The 16,836-nt window shown below is 43.7% G+C and overlaps 1 protein-coding gene across 3 annotated transcripts in view; it reads left to right on the plus strand.

Annotated features, from left to right (window-relative positions):
- The first annotated feature begins 1,150 nt into the window (after positions 1–1,150).
- pikfyve (phosphoinositide kinase, FYVE finger containing) overlaps positions 1,151–16,836 on the plus strand; it is a 159,104-nt gene continuing 143,418 nt past the window's right edge. For 2 of the 3 annotated variants that reach the window (XM_068035853.1, XM_068035855.1), the window contains exon 1: positions 1,151–1,289. The gene's annotated coding sequence lies outside the window, so the exon portion shown is untranslated. The remainder of the gene's footprint in view (positions 1,290–16,836) is intronic. The other variant, XM_068035854.1, reaches the window with a different exon arrangement.

Genomic DNA, 16,836 nt, shown 5'->3' on the forward strand with positions numbered 1-16,836 from the left:
AGTATTTGGTAATAGAAGCAAAAGTGACATGAGGAACAAAATTTTCACGCAGCGAGTGGTTAAGGTCTGGAATGCGCTACCTGAGAACGTAGTACAGGCAGGTTCAATTGAAGCATTCAAGAGGGAATTAGACAGTTATTTGAAAAGGAAGAATGTGCAAGGTTATGGGGAGAAGGCAGGGGAATGGAACAGAGGGAATTGCTCTTTTGGAAAGTCGGTACAGACACAATGCGTCAAATGGCCTCCTTCTGCACTGTAACGATTCTGTTATTCTGATTCTGTGATTCTCCTGGCACTGGGGTTCCAACCCAAAAACATAAATCCAGCCCAGTGTTTACTATTTATATACCTAAAGAAGACTTTTGGATTGCCTTTCATGTTAGCTGCCCAGTCTCTTCTCATACTCTCTTTGCCCCTCATTTTCCTTTTCACTTCCCCTTTGAACTTTCTATATTCAGCTCTTGTATTATCAATCTGATTTCTGTTACATGCACCCCTTTTTTGTTTCATGTTGCTGCCTATCTCTTTGCAATACCCATTTGAATAATGCATGAAAAATGCCAATATTGAATTTTTACCTTCTTATTGGATAACAACTGCCATGCATACCAAAATAAAAATGTTATTTATATATTAAAATCCTGTGTTTTTAACTTATGTTTTGGTTTCAAATTTTTATAATTCCTAAATTTGATAGTTTGCAATGGTACATCATCAAAAAGCCGATATTTTCCAGTACCAGCCGGACCGTCCCTTGTGACAAAAGCCTTCTAAGGAAGGCCTTTGAATCAACCGCTGGCCCAGGCCGACCATTTTTTAGCATAGTTAAGCCTCTTCCCCCGCCTCCCTATGAAATACACCCAACCCTTCGACCAAAGTCTTCCGGTCCCCAACATAAATTACCCCGAGACGGAAAGCGGAATGAAAGCGACACAACATCTGCTTGCCTGAACTGAGGCAGCGCATGCTCGCGGCTACGGGCATTGGGGAGGCCGGGGAGGACGGGCACGCCGGGCAGCGGGGAGGCGGGAGGACGCGCACGCCGGGCAGCGGGGAGGCGGGTGGACGCGCACGCCGGGCAGCGGAGAGGCGGGAGGACGCGCACGCCGGGCAGCGGGGAAGCGGGTGGACGCGCACGCCGACGCCTGCCTGTCATTGGTTGGAGCAGTTGATGTCGATGTGAGGAGGGAGTGGTGCGGAGGTTGTGATGTTGTGAATCAGCTGCCCAGGGGATCGGGGAGGTGAATAGCGACCGCTGTGTCGGTCGGCGGGTGTGGGCTGTGTGAGAGGTGAGTGCCGCCGGTTTCGGTTGGTGAGTGAAATAGTCGCGGGCTGAGTTGAGGCCGCTCAGGCCCTGGGAGCGGCGGTGTGGGATGTCGAAGCTTGTTGTTATCACACATCCTGCGGTGTCTTCATCTCCAGCCTTTGTTTTATTAGCTTCTTGTGTGTTTCCCGGCGGAGACAGGAGAAGGAGGCGGCAGTTGGAGGAGAGTTTGGCTGCTACTCTTCATTCACCTCTGGTTTGCAGGCGATCCAGAGCTGCACCTATAATGGCTGGGTTTGGGGGATGGGCAGAGTCCACCCGCACCTTTCCATATAAATAATAGATATAAAATAATTTGTTGACACGGTAGAGCTTGGAGTCTGTGGTATTGGTTATACTTCATGTGCTGAGGGTGATGTGACTGCGGCCGGTCTCATGATCTTCCTGTTGCCAGTAGTGATTTTTAAAGGCGGGTAAATAATACTGCAGTTCTGTTTATAACTTGAATTTGGCTTATTACCTACTATTTCTGAAATGTAGTTGTGGCAATTGACCACTTGATTAGTTTCAACATTCAACATCAATTCAAAATATATTGTCAAGGAATAAAAAGGTTTCAAGCTTTCGGTATTCACCGGTCACTTGGGTGTTTACTATAAAGTGTCGTCTTAAATCCAAAGTTCTATTCATTTGTATATACAGTATCACAAGCTGCCTATGCTAATACATCTCTCAGTTTTTAAGTTTAGGATATATTAGCCAGAGACAGAACAGTAAAACAGCCCTTTCTAAACCCCCAAACCCACGAAATTCGAACAGTAATAACCTGAAAGGTATATCTGTACAAATAGAACTTCCTTGCTTGGAGTTTGTGGGCTAGATCGCCAAGATTCATGGCATAGCCCACAGGCTTTCGTTTTTGATACCCTTGTTGTAGTGTATGCTATTTCTAGTTGGTATTCCCCCAAGAAAAAAAAATTGTTTATGGCAACTTTTGGCTCGTAATGGAGGTAGTTTGTGTTGCAGATGAAACAGTTGACTTTCAGAGAAAGTTTCCTCCTGAAGTGTTTTTACTGCAGCAATTTATTAAGAATTACAACAGTGACTACACTTCAAAAATCTTCATTGGCTATCAAGCGCTTTGAGACGTTCGGTTGTCGTGAAATGCAAGTCTAAATAATTGGGAAGTAAGGTAATTCCAGGATTTAGAATAGGGATAAGGAGAGATGACCATACCAAAAATATTTATGGGAAGGGGGCCACATCCCTCACATTAACTCCATCTTCTAACACCCCTGACCTCCCAAAGTCATTGCACCTATATGTGGACAGTAATAATGCCCAAAACTTGCAGAAAACCATTGATTAAGTTTGCTACACAAATTTAAAATGGTGGGAATTTAAGGTAAAGACCGGAATTGGGTAAGCAACTGTCAAAAGGAAAGGACGCAGCAGCCAACTGATAGCTGATAGAGGAGTGCTGTTGGAGTGTCGGCATGGACTCAGTGGGCAGAATGGCCTCCTTGAGTGCTGAAATGACTCTGACTGAGGGTAGAAGTAATGAGTTGAGTGCTTCAGGGATTGGTGCTAGGACTATTACTGTTTTGAATTTACATCAACTACTTAGATTTGTAAATTCATCCCATAACAGACAAATTTGCATGTATTTCTAAATTGTGGGGGCTCACAGTTGAGTCTATTGAGGGCCAGAGGCCCTGAAAAAAAAAGTTAGGTGGATAAAATCCATGTTGGCAGCTGAAACAAAAATGGGTGCTATATATGGTGTTGGACTGGTTAAGGGTGATGTTAAAAGAAATGTTGATGCTTAAACCTTCCATGACTGATGCTTATCAGGAAACATGCAGTATTTGATTTATATGGATAATGTGATTTAGCCTCTGTAAGGTTGTCTTAGTTCAACTGAACTTCATATTCAGTTTGTTGTATTCATGGTACTTCCTTAGATGAGGGGTGCATTGTAGAGCTGGTTCTTTGCTTAATGACACTGGGACAACTCAGTGCTGCTTTTGCTGGTCTAATCAAGATAGGCATATCCAGTTACTGTGGATCAGCAATCAGCAAAGCAAATACAATGGTGAAATATATTAATTTAGTAGAATATAAATTTGGAGGATGACATGCTGTATCCATCTAACATTCGGGTCAGATTGCAGATTAAATATTGTATCCACTTTTGGTCACCATTCAAGATACTTGGATGCTCTGATAGTGTGTCTGTACTAATAAGGTAAAATCGTCATTTTAGTCCATATTTAACTAATAGTTTGAAATTTCAGCCCTGGTTTGTTAATTCCTACTGTAAGTGATGAAGTGACTAAAAAATCTTAGGAATGAAATGGTCATCTAATTTATTTTCCATCCAGAGAGAATCCAAGTGTCTAATGCCTTACAATTTATTAAGTTGGAAATTAAATTTACTTGGTAAAGTAGACAGTTTATGAAATTTATAAACTCATTATAAACTTTGTGAAGCTCAAATTGTGGTGCTGGTGTAAATATTACATCTCTGACTTTAAAAATGCTTTTATGTATCAAATATCATACTGAAAGAGTTCTTGAATAACATGACAGTAACTATCACTATTTCCAACAACTATTAATGCTGTGAATATCACTTGCTGTGATTGTTTTGCCAACGGAGCGAGTGCTGAAATTTTGTCAAATTCCCGAATAACCAAATACTTGGGTTTGCATCCTTCCATCTACACAAGATGACTGACACGCAGCAAACAATCCATTTAGGTGGGGCGTCTTCTCCTGGTGCGCCTTTGCTGATGGCTGTGAAGGCCAATCCTTGAGAGACAAGTTGTGCCAAAAGTACAGCACGTGAAGCTGCCAAGTGATGCTTTGAGTTGTTTTTGATGTTGGTGTCTATAGATAAATACATCAAATGAAGTGAGATGAATCTCTGTTGGAATATTTTGAGTCATAAATACCCTAATCCTTGCCTCGATAATATTGAGCATCAATTGATAAAGCACTCTTTTGGCCACCTTTCCTGCCTCATCATGTACAAATTACAACTCATTTAGACTTCTGTGGCCGTGTCCTCACCCATACTGTGTCCAGCACTCCCAAGTGTGTTATGATCCTGTTAGGAACCAGTAAACTTAAAAAGAAATGTGAACTCCCAGTCATTCCTGGAAGAGTTATGCCACAAGATTTCACGTTTTTTAAAACAAAAATCTTTACAAGAGTTAAACAAAGTAAGCTCTATTAATAACGCTACAATTTGAAATCACATATTTGTTTAAAAAAATCTTAACAGAACATGAAGACATACACACACTCTAAACCTAACAGAAAATTCCCCATTTGCCAATATCCAGGCTTGGGCTGATAAGTGGCAAGTAGCATTCGTGCCACACAAGTGCCAGGCAATGACCATCTCCAACAAGAGAGAATCTGACTATCTCCCCTTGACATTCAATGGCATTACAATTGCTAAATCCCCCACTATCAACATCCTAGGGGTTAGCAGTGACCAGAAACTGAACTGGAGCAGACATATAAATACTGTGGCTACAAGAACAGGTCAGAGGCTAGGAATCCTGCGGCAGTAACTCGCCTCCTGACTCCTCAAGGCTTGTCCACTATCTACAAGGCACAAGTCAGGAGTGTGATGGAATACTCTCCACTTGCCTGGATGGGTGCAGCTCCAACAACACTCAAGAAGCTCGACACCATCCAAGACAAAGTAGCCCGTTTGGCACCCGATCCACAAACATTCACTCCCTCCACTACTGACACACAGTGGCAGCAGTGTGTACCATCTACAAGATGCACTGCAGCAATACACCAAGGCTCCTTAGACAGCACCTTCCAAACCCACGACCTTCACCAACTAGAAGGACAAGGGCAACAAATGCCTGGGAACATCACCACCTGCAAGTTCCCCTCCAAGTCACACATCATCCTGACTTGGAACTATATCACTGTTCCTTCACAGTCACTGGGTCAAAATCCTGGAACTCCCTTCCTAACAGCACTGTGGGTGTCCCTACCTCACATGGACTGCAGAGGTTCAAGAAGGCAGCTCACCATCACCTTCTCGAGGGCAGTTAGGGATGGGCAATAAATGCTGGCTTGGCCAGCGCACCCACATCCCATGAATGAGTTAAAAAAATAGACTTTTACTTCCACCCAGAGTTTCCTTATACTTTACAGGATCTTGGTTCGTTCTCTTCTGGGACCAATCCAAAGTGTTCCACAACTCTTAGAAATTCACTTCAATTTTCCTTCTTTCTCAGCTATCTTTCGAGGAATGCGATTTCCTGGGGATTCTCCCTTTAGCATTTGGCTAGGCAACCCTCCAGCTCTTCTTCAACACCTCACGAATCTGGATTTCCACAGACTGAGCATGGGCCCCACTCAAATCAGAAACACTCCGAGCTCATGAGTCCAGCTGCTCCCAAAACCAACTGCTTTTGTGAGCACAACACAGAGATAAAACACCTGATGAACAAGCATCTCTCTGCATAGCATGTGGTGCATCGTAATTTAAGCTAATTAATTCCAACTCCAAAACATCCCTTTGATTTTGGACGCCTACATGAATAATTAATACTGGTATCAATAACAGGACAATTCTGTCCAGACTGTACTGGCTTCAGTTCCCAACCAAAGGAGCTCACCAATTTTATGGCTCTCACCTCTCTAACTCTGTGTCTTGTAAGTAAACACTGGAAAGATCTTTGAAATACAGTTTCTTGGGTGGTCCTGCAACCTTTTTAAATTCCAGAATTTCAATGATCTTACACCTACACATTTAATTTCCCCCAAGCTAAAAGTGACCTCAAAATGTTCATACAAACCATGAACTAGATGTTCACAACAATATCCATGTACTTACTCAGCTCTACTGACTCTGTTTCTTCAAATTAACTTCAAATTTCTCAAAGTTCTCAGCTTATCCTGAATAAAAAGCAAAAAAGAAACCTAGCAAATTCTGGAAATTTGAAACAAAAACAGAAAATACTGGGGAAACAGCATCTGTGGAGGGAGCAGATTGATTGACCTGTTGTATGTTTCCAGGAGTTCTTGACCGAACCTACATCGGTAACCTTCAGCCATATATCCCTGCAAGCAGTCTGCTCCACAGTCAGTGGTTTAGTGCATGCTTCAGGCTCTGCTGTACTACCAGTAGCTGCTCCTTGAGTTACAATGTCCTTGATCACTTGAACTATCTTGCCATACCAGTTTCATCATTGCTTTCAAAAACCTAAAAACACGTCACTTTAATCAGCTTTTTGTTTTATCCTCTAGCTTGCAGAGTTCTGAGACATCTTTGTATATAGGCAGTACAATAGAAAAGGAAGTGGTTTGTGTGTGTGTGTATTGAACTGCATGTAATAACTGCTGTGTAAATTGTTACTATAAACTGTGGCTAACTACATTACATATCTCCAAAGTTCTGAATTTTATAAGTTGAATTAATTAACTGTCTGGGATCAGTAAAAATCCTTAATCAGTATATTTGCTTGGAACAGGAGGCTGTCCATGGGTGGGAGGAAATGATAGTTGTAGGGCATTCAATATGTAGGGTGGGAGGTAGTATCCTTTGTAAAAAGGATTGAGAGACCCACATTGTAATTGCCTTCCTAGTGCAGGGGGGGAGGGACACCTCAAATCCGCTTGAAAGGGTATTGGAAAAGGAGGGGGTAGGATCCCGTCGTTGTGATCCATGTAGGGGTCAACAACATAGGGAAGAGTAGGCAAGAGATACTTTTTAGAGAGTATCAGGAACTGAATTAAAGAACAGGACCTCAAGGGTTTTTTTAAATTTGTTCATGGGATTTTATTTGTTTGTGGGATGTGGGTGATGCTGCATTTATTGTCCACTCCAGTTGTCCTTGAGGTGGTGAACCGCCACCTTGAAGTGCTGCGGACCGGATGGTAAAGGCTGGCCACCCGACGGGACCTGACGACGTGTTGGGTTTAGGTCAGGTTGCTTTTCGGATCTGGCTTTCGGGCTCACGTCTGGTCGGGTCGGACACACACAGTACTACCTTTTGCTCTGCTGGGAGGAAAAAGGAAGTTGAGTAAATGAGCGTCAAAATTTGAAAATAAAAGCAAAATACTGCGGATGCTGGAAATCTGAAATAAAAACGAGAAATGCTGGAACCACTCAGCAGGTCTGGCAGCATCTGTGGAAAGAGAAGCAGAGTTAGCGTTTTGGGTCAGTGACCCTTCTTTGGAACTGACAAATATTAAAAATGTCACAGGTTATAAGCAAGTGAGGTGGGGGTGGGGCAAGAGATAACAAAGGAGAAGGTGTAGATTGGACAAGGCCACATAGCTGACCAAAAGGTCATGGAGCAAAGATAAACAATATGTTAATGGTGTGTTGAAACAAGTGAGGTGGGCGTGGGGCAAGAGATAACATTAACATATTGTTTGCCTTTGCTCCATGACCTTTTGGTTAGCTATGTGGCCTTGTCCAATCTACACCTTCTCCTTTGTTATCTCTTGCCCCACCCCCACCTCACTTGCTTATAACCTGTGACATTTTTAATATTTGTCTAATGGCAGGCAGTGACTAGTGGGGTACCCCAGGGATCGGTGCTTGGACCCCTGTTATTCACAATATATATTAATGATTTAGATGAGGGAACTAAATGTAATATCTCCAAATTTGCAGATGACACAAAACTGGGTGGGAGGGTGAGTTGTGAGGAGGATGCAGAGAGGCTTCAGGGTGATTTGGACAAGTTGAGTGAGTGGGCTAATGCATGGCAGATGCAGTATAATATGGATAAATGTGAGATTATCCACTTTGGTAGCAAAAACAGGAAGGCAGATTATTATCTGAACGGCTGTAAACTGAGAGAGGGGAATATGCAGCGAGACCTGGGTGTTCTCGTACACCTGTCGCTGAAGCTAAGCATGCAGGTGCAATAGGCGATAAAAAAGGCAAATGGTATGTTGACCTTCGTAGCGAGAGGATTCGAGTACAGGAGCAGGGATGTCTTGCTGCAATTATACAGGGCCTTGGTGAGGCCACACCTGGAATACTGTGTGCAGTTCTGGTCTCCTTATCTGAGGAAGGATGTTCTTGTTATAGAGGGAGCGCAGCGAAGGTTTACCAGACTGGTTCTTGGGATGGCGGGACTGATGTATGAGGAGAGATTGAGTCAGTTAGGATTATATTCGCTGGAGTTCAGAAGAGTGAGGGGGGATCTCCTAGAAACCTATAAAATTTTAACAGGACTTGACAGGGTAGATGCAGGAAGGATGTTCTCGATGGTGGGGGAGTCCAGAACCAGGGGTCGTAGTCTAAGGATACGGGGTAAACCTTTCAGGACTGAGTTGAGGAGAAATTTCTTTACCCACAGAGTGGTGAGCCTGTGGAATTCGCTACCACAGAATGCAGTTGAGGCCAAAACATTGTATGTTTTCAAGAAGGAGCTAGATATAGCTCTTGGGTCTAAAGGGATCAAAGGGTGTGGGGAGAAAGCGGGAACAGGTTACTGAGTTAGATGATCAGCCATGATCATAATGAATGGCAGAGCGGGCTTGAAGGGTCGAATGGCCTACTCCTGCTCCTATTTTCTATGTTTCTATGTTTACCGTGTGGTGTAGGTACAACCGTAGTGTTGTTAGGGAAGGTGTCCCAGGATTTTGACCCAGCAACAGTGAACAGCGATATATTTCCAAGTCAGGATAGTGTGCATCTTGGAAAGAAGCTTGAAGGTGGTGATCGTCCTATGTGCCTGCTGCCCTTGTTCTTTTAGGTGGTAGAGGTCACGGGATTGGAAGCTGCTGTTGAAGTAGCCTTGTTGAGTTGCTGCAGTGCATCTTGCAGATGGTACACACCAATGCCCCATTTAAATTTAAGTGCTGCACAGGCCCCTTGAATTTTTTTTTCGTAAGCGCAGTAGCTTAAAGGGGCTGACTTGTGCGCAGCCTGCGGGGGATCTTTCGGGTTGCTGTGCACTTGCGCAGCTTAGAGGGAACACTGGTCCACACTGCTGCTGTGGTCCGGTGGTGGAGGGAGTGAATGTTTAAGGTGGTGGATGGGATGACAATTAAGTGGGTTGCTTTGTCCTGGATGGCGTCGAGCTTCTTCGGTGTTGTTGGAGCAACGCTTATCCAAGCAAGTGGAGAGTATTCCATCACACTCCTGACTTGTACCTTGTAGATGTTGGACAGGCTTTGGGGAGCCAGGAGGTGAGTTACTCACCACAGAATTCCCAGCCTCTGACCTGCTTTTGTAGCCACAGTATTTATATGGCTGGTCCAGTGTGACCACCCACCCCACCCTGGACTTTGGTGGGGATTCAGCAATGGTAATGCTGTTGAATATCAGGGGGTGGTGGTTAGATTCTCTCTTGTTTGAGATGGTCATTGCCTGGCATTTGTGTGACACAGATGTTATTTGCCACTTATCAGCCCAAGCCTGAATGTTGTCCAGGTATTACTGTATGCAAGCACAGACTGCTTCATTATCTGAGTGATTGCGAATGGAACTAAACACTACAATCATCAACAAACATCCCCACTTCTGACATGATGGAGGGGAGGTCATTGATGAAGCTGAAGATGGTTGAACCTGGGACATCACCCTGAGAAACTCCTGCAGTGATATCCTGACTGAAATGATTGTCCTACAATGACCACAACCATCTTCCTTTGTATGACTCCAGCCATTGGAGACTTTTCCTCAGATTCCCTTTGACTTCAATTTTACTAGGGCTCCTTGATGTCAAGAGCAGTTACTCTCATCTCCAGAATTGAGCTCTTTTTATCCATGTTTGGAATTAGACTGTAATTAGGTCTGGAGTCAAATGACGCTGGCGAAACCCAAACTGAGCACCGTTGAGCAGGTTAGTGGTGAGTAAGTGCCGCTTGACAGCACTGTTGATGACACCTTCTATCACTGGCTGATGATTGGGGTAGACTGATTGGCTGGTAATTGGCCTGATTTGATATGCCCTTTTTGTGAATAGGACATACCTAGGCAATTTTCCACATTGTTCAGTTGCCTGTGTTATAGCTGTACTGGAACAGCTTGGCTAGAGACGTGGCTAGTTCTGGAGCACAAGTCTTCACTATAGCCGAGATGTTATCAGGACCCAGTGCATTCACTGTATCCAGCATTCTCAGGTATTTCTTTATTACATGGAGTGAATCGAGTTGACTGAAGACTGTAATTCTGGGGATCTCAGGAGTTGAGGAAGAAATTTAGTGAGTAATTGAACTATTATTTGCTATCTTACTGTAGAGTAAAGGGAGATTGAGAAATTAGTTCTGGTTTTTGTATTTTAGTGTCTCTTATCCAGTGCCACCACTTATCTTTAGAGTGAAGAACAATTCCCCTGTCCCATTTGTGAATGTAACTGAAAAGATACCAATTTTAAACAAAACAGCGGTAGCTCAAACAAGTCATGTTCTTTAGGTCATTCGCAAAAAATCAATGTTGAATGTTAAAACTTTGTTTGTAGCTTGTGCCAATATTTTTCTAAACCTAAAATTCTAAATTTCAAAAAATATTTCCACTTGAAACTGCAACCATATATTAGGTTTACATGATGAATTAAGAGTTATCATAGCACTGGCTAAATCACATGCTGACCTGAACTCGTTTGATCCTGGTTCTGAGCACATTTATAATTAAGAAGTTTGTTGTAGAAATGTTTATATTGACTGCAGAAGGCAATAAGTGAACTGCCTGGTATTGTACTGAACCATACAAAGATGAATTTAAAGTTTGATCCTTGGTTCAGGCCAAGTTTGCCAATCTTGAGTGTAATAATGGAATTATACAGTTGGCTTCAGCATCTACAGGTCAGTGGCAAAAATTGGTCAAGGTTCCACTTAGGATTGTTTTACAGTAATCCTGCTGATGATACAAAAGCGCATAGCGAGTGATGGCAGGATACAATCTGTCATTCTCAAGTTGTGACTAGTGGGGTACCCCAAGGATCAGTGCTTCGGGCCCCAGCTATTCACAATCTATATCAGTGATTTGGATGTGGGGACCAAATGTAATATTTCCAAGTTTGCAGATGAAACAAAACCAGGTGGGAATGTGAGTTGTGAGGAGGATGCAAAGCAGCTTCAAGGGGATTTAGACAGGCTAAGTGAGTGGACAAGAACATAACAGATGGAATATAACGTGGAAAAATGTGGTTATCCACTTTGGTAGGAAAAACAGAAATGCAGAGTATTTCTTAAATGGTGAGAGATTGGGAAGTGTTGATGTCCAAAGGGAAGTGGGTGTCCTTGTTCATGAGTCACTGGAAGCTAACATGCAGGTGAAGCAAGCAATTAGGCAAATGGTATGTTGGCCTTTATTGCAAGAGGATTTGAGTACAGGAGTAAAGAAGTCTTACTGCAATTGTATAGAGCCTTGGTGAGACTGCACCTGGAGTCTTGTGTACAGTTTTGATCTTACCTAAGGAAGGAGATACTTGCCATGGAGGGAGTGCAACAAAGGTTCACCAGACTAATTCCTGGGATGGCAGGAATGTTTTAAGAGGAGAGATTGAGGAGGCTGGGCCTGTATTCTCTAGAGATTAGAAGAATGAGAGGTGATCTCATTGAAACATACAACATTCTTACAGGGCTTGACAGAGTAGATGCAGGAAGGATGTTTTCCCTGGCTTTTGGGGGGGGGGGGTGGTGGGGTGTGGAGTGAGGTGGTCTAGAATCTGGGGACATTCTTTTGGGCCTCCTTATCTCGAGAGACAATGGATACGCGCCTGGAGGTGGTCAGTGGTTTGTGAAGCAGCGCCTGGAGTGGCTATAAAGGCCAATTCTGGAGTAACAGGCTCTTCCACAGGTGCTGCAGAGAAATTTGTTTGTTGGGGCTGTTGCACAGTTGGCTCTCCCCTTGCGCCTCTGTCTTTTTTCCTGCCAACTACTAAGTCTCTTCGACTCGCCACAATTTAGCCCTGTCTTTATGGCTGCCCGCCAGCTCTGGCGAATGCTGGCAACTGACTCCCACGACTTGTGATCAATGTCACACGATTTCATGTCGCGTTTGCAGACGTCTTTATAACGGAGACATGGACGGCCGGTGGGTCTGATACCAGTGGCGAGCTCGCTGTACAATGTGTCTTTGGGGATCCTGCCATCTTCCATGCGGCTCACATGGCCAAGCCATCTCAAGCGCCGCTGACTCAGTAGTGTGTATAAGCTGGGGATGTTGGCCGCTTCAAGGACTTCTGTGTTGGAGATATAGTCCTGCCACCTGATGCCAAGTATTCTCCGAAGGCAGCGAAGATGGAATGAATTGAGACGTCGCTCTTGGCTGGCATACGTTGTCCAGGCCTCGCTGCCGTAGAGCAAGGTGCTGAGGACACAGGCCTGATACACTCGGACTTTTGTGTTCCGTGTCAGTGCGCCATTTTCCCACACTCTCTTGGCCAGTCTGAACATAGCAGTGGAAGCCTTGCCCATGCGCTTGTTGATTTCTGCATCTAGAGACAGGTTACTGGTGATAGTTGAGCCTAGGTAGGTGAACTCTTGAACCACTTCCAGAGCGTGGTCGCCAATATTGATGGATGGAGCATTTCTGACATCCTGCCCCATGATGTTCGTTTTCTTGAGGCTGATGGTTAGGCCAAATTCATTGCAGGCAGACGCAAACCTGTCGATGAGACTCTGCAGGCATTCTTCAGTGTGAGATGTTAAAGCAGCATCGTCAGCAAAGAGGAGTTCTCTGATGAGGACTTTCCGTACTTTGGACTTCGCTCTTAGACGGGCAAGGTTGAACAACCTGCCCCCTGATCTTGTGTGGAGGAAAATTCCTTCTTCAGAGGATTTGAACGCATGTGAAAGCAGCAGGGAGAAGAAAATCCCAAAAAGTGTGGGTGCGAGAACACAGCCCTGTTTCACACCACTCAGGATAGGAAAGGGTTCACCAGACTAATTCCTGGGATGGCAGGAATGTTTTAAGAGGAGAGATTGAGGAGGCTGGGCCTGTATTCTCTAGAGATTAGAAGAATGAGAGGTGATCTCATTGAAACATACAACATTCTTACAGGGCTTGACAGAGTAGATGCAGGAAGGATGTTTTCCCTGGCTTTTGGGGGGGGGGGGTGGTGGGGTGTGGAGTGAGGTGGTCTAGAATCTGGGGACATAGTCTCAGATTAAGGAGTAGGCCATTTAGGACTGAGATAAGGAAGGATTTCTTCACTCAGAGGTTGGTGAATCTTTGGAATTCTCTACCCCGGAGGGCTGTGGAGGCTCAGTCATTGAGAATGTTCAGGACAGAGATGGATAGATTTCTAAATATTAAAGGTATCAAGGGATATGGGGATAGTGCGGGAAAATGGCGTTGAGTTAGAAGATCAGCCAAGATTTAGTTGAATAGAGGAGCAGGCTCGAGGGGCCGAATGACCACCACCTGCTCGTATTTCCTATGTTCCTGTTATTTGTGCAATCCTTTGAAATTCAATGTTCAGGTTTGCCCTTGAACAATGTACACCTGGACAGGATACTAGTGCGTTGCCAGTGATTGTGGTACTCTAACTTGTTCTATCTGAGTTTTTAACTGTGTTAAATAAGCCATCAAGTACAGTGTGGGGAGGTGAAGTAATCTACCTTAAGGGTGGAGAACCTAACAGACACTGAGTCATCTCTCCTGCTTTGTTGCAGACTGTTATTTATACTGGCTGCAAAGAAATTTGCAACCTGACTGTACCGGTTTATTGGTGAAAGTAGCAGCGCATTCCAGGTCATTACCACTCACTGTTTTTAAAAAAAAAAGGTTCTTCCTCACAGCCCTGCTGCATCTCTTGCTCAGAACCTTAAATCTGTCCCCCCCTGGTCCTTGTACCATTGGTTAATGGGGATAGCTTTTCTTTGTCTACCTTATCTAAACCGGTCATAATCTTGTACAGCTCTATCAGGTGCTACATCGAAGGTTATTGCAGAAAATAAAAGCTCATGGTGTAGAGGGTAACATGTTGGCATGGATAGAAGATTGGTTAACTAACAGGAAACAGAGAGTAGGCATAAATGGGTCATTTTCTGGTTGGCAAGATGCAACGAGTGGTGTCCTACAGGGATCTGTGCTGGGGCCTCAACTTTTTACAATTTATATAACTGACTTAGATGAAGGGACTGAAGGTATGGTTGCTAAATTTGCTGATGACACAAAAATAAGTAGGAAAGTAACTTGTGAAGAGGACATAAGGAGGGCTACAAAGGGATATTAGATAGGGTAAGTGAGTGGGCAAAGACCTGGCAAATGGAGTATTATGTGGGAAAGTGTGAAATCGTCCAGTTTGGCAGGAAGAATAAAAAAGAAGCATATTATCTAAATGGTGAGAGATTGCAGAGCTCTGAGATGCAGAGGGATCTGGGTGTCCTAGTGCATGAATCGCAAAAGGTTAGTATGCAGGTACAGCATGATTAGGAAAACTAAATGTTATCGTTTATCGCGAGGGGAATTGAAAACAAAAGTAGGGAAGTTATGCTTCTGCTATACAGGGCATTGGTGAGATGACATCTGGAGTATACTGGTCTCCTTATTTAAGGAAGGATGTAAATGTGTTGGAGGCAGTACAGAGAAGGTTTACTAGACCAATACCTGGAATGGGCAGCCTGTCTTACGAGGGAAGATTGGAAAGGCTAGGCTTGTATCCACTGGAATTTAGAAGAGTAAAAGGCGACTTGATTGAAACATATAACATCTTGAGGGGTTTTGACAGGGTGGATGTGGAAAGGATGTTTCCCTTTGTGGGAGAATCTAGAACTAGGGGTCACTGTTTAAAAGTAAGGGGTCGCCCATTTAAAATAGAGATGAGGAGAAATCTTTTTCTGAGGGTCATGAGTCTTTGGAATTCTCTTCCTCAAAAGGCGGTGGAAGCAGAGTCTTTGAATATTTTGAAGGCAGAGGTAGATAGATTCTTGATGAGCAAGGGGAAGGTTACCGGGGGTAAGTGGAAATGTGGAGTAATCAGTTCAGCCATGAACATATTGAATGGCGGAGCAGGCTCGAGGGGTCGAGTGGCCTACTCCTCCTAATTCGTATGTTCGTATCATAACTCCCTTCAATCTTGTTTGCTCCAAAAAGAACAACCTTAGCTTCTCCAACCTGTCCTTGTCGCTAGGATCCCTTGTCCCTGGATTCTGCTAAATCTCCTCTGCACCCTCTCAAGGATCTTCACAAGCTTTCTAAAGTGTGGTGACCAGAACTGGATGCAATACTCTAGTTGTGGCCTGACCAGAGCTTTATAAAGGTTCAGCATAATTTCCCTGCTTTTGTACTTAATACCTCTATTTATGAAGCACAAGATCCCATATGCTTTGCTAATTACGCTCTCAATATGTCCAACCACCTTCAAAGATCTATGCACATTTATTTTATTCATTTGTGGGATGTGGGCGTCGCTGGCTTGGCCTGCATTTATTGCCCATCCCTAATTGCCCTTGAACTGAGTGGCTTGCTAGGCCATTTTAGAGGGCAGTTAAGACTGAGCCACATTGCTGTGGGTCTGGAGTCACGTAGACCAAACCAGGTAAGGAGAGCAGATTTCCTTCCCTAAGGGACATGAGTGAACCAAAATGAACCCCTCGGTCCCTGCACACTCTTTAGAACTGTGCCATTTAGTCTATAGTGCCTCTCCCTATCCCTTCTGCCAAAATGCATTACCTCATACTTCTCTATTAAATTCCATTTGCCACTTTTTCCATTTTGCGAGCCTATCTGTGTCCTGTTGCAGTCACTTGGTATCATCCTCGCATTTTGCCACACCTCCAAGTGTGGTATCTTGATAAATTTTGAAATTTTACTTTGTATTCCAATATCTAAGTCATTAATCAAATAAACAATGAGCCTAGCACTGACCCTTGGGGAGCACCCAGTCTCAAAAACAACCATTTACCACGAATTGTTGTTTTATGTCATTAAGTCAATGTTTTATCCAAGCTGACAGTGACCCTGCTATTCCAGGGGCCTCAATTTTGTTAACCAGCCTTTTTGTTAATTGTATATCAAATGTGGCTAATCATATGCATTTGGAAGGGATTAATTGGGGTTTCACTTGAACGTGTATAAAGAGACAATGAAACTGTGGTGTGGTTGTGTTGGCAGGTGTATTTTTTTGTAATGTTTCACTCTAAATGTTAGACTGAGTAAGGATCGGCTCCAGTACTATCCTTCACCAACTGACTTTCTGGAGTATAATACTTTCATGTGGTGCTTTGTCAAACATTTCTTAAATTCCATATAGACAGCATCCTTTGCTGTCCCTTCATTGACCTTCTCTGTTACTTCACCAGACAAATCAATTAGATTAGTTTGACACCATCTGCCTTTTACAAATCCATGCTTGCTCTTGATAACTCAAACCTCTCCAAGTGCCTATTGATTTTTTTTTCCCGTTTATTATTTCTAAAACCTTAGCCACCACTGATGTTAAACTGACTGGCCTGTGGTTACAAGGAACGTCCTTACACCCTTTCTTGAATAAGGGTGTCACATTTGCCACACTCTAATCCTCTAGCACCTCCCCCATATCTAGAGAAGATTGAAAAATTGTGGAAAACCCTTCCACTATTTGGATCCTCACTTCCTTTTGCAATCTGGGGATGCAAAC

The sequence above is a fragment of the Heterodontus francisci genome, chromosome 7, assembly GCF_036365525.1.
Source record: "Heterodontus francisci isolate sHetFra1 chromosome 7, sHetFra1.hap1, whole genome shotgun sequence".
Lineage (NCBI taxonomy): Eukaryota > Metazoa > Chordata > Chondrichthyes > Heterodontiformes > Heterodontidae > Heterodontus > Heterodontus francisci.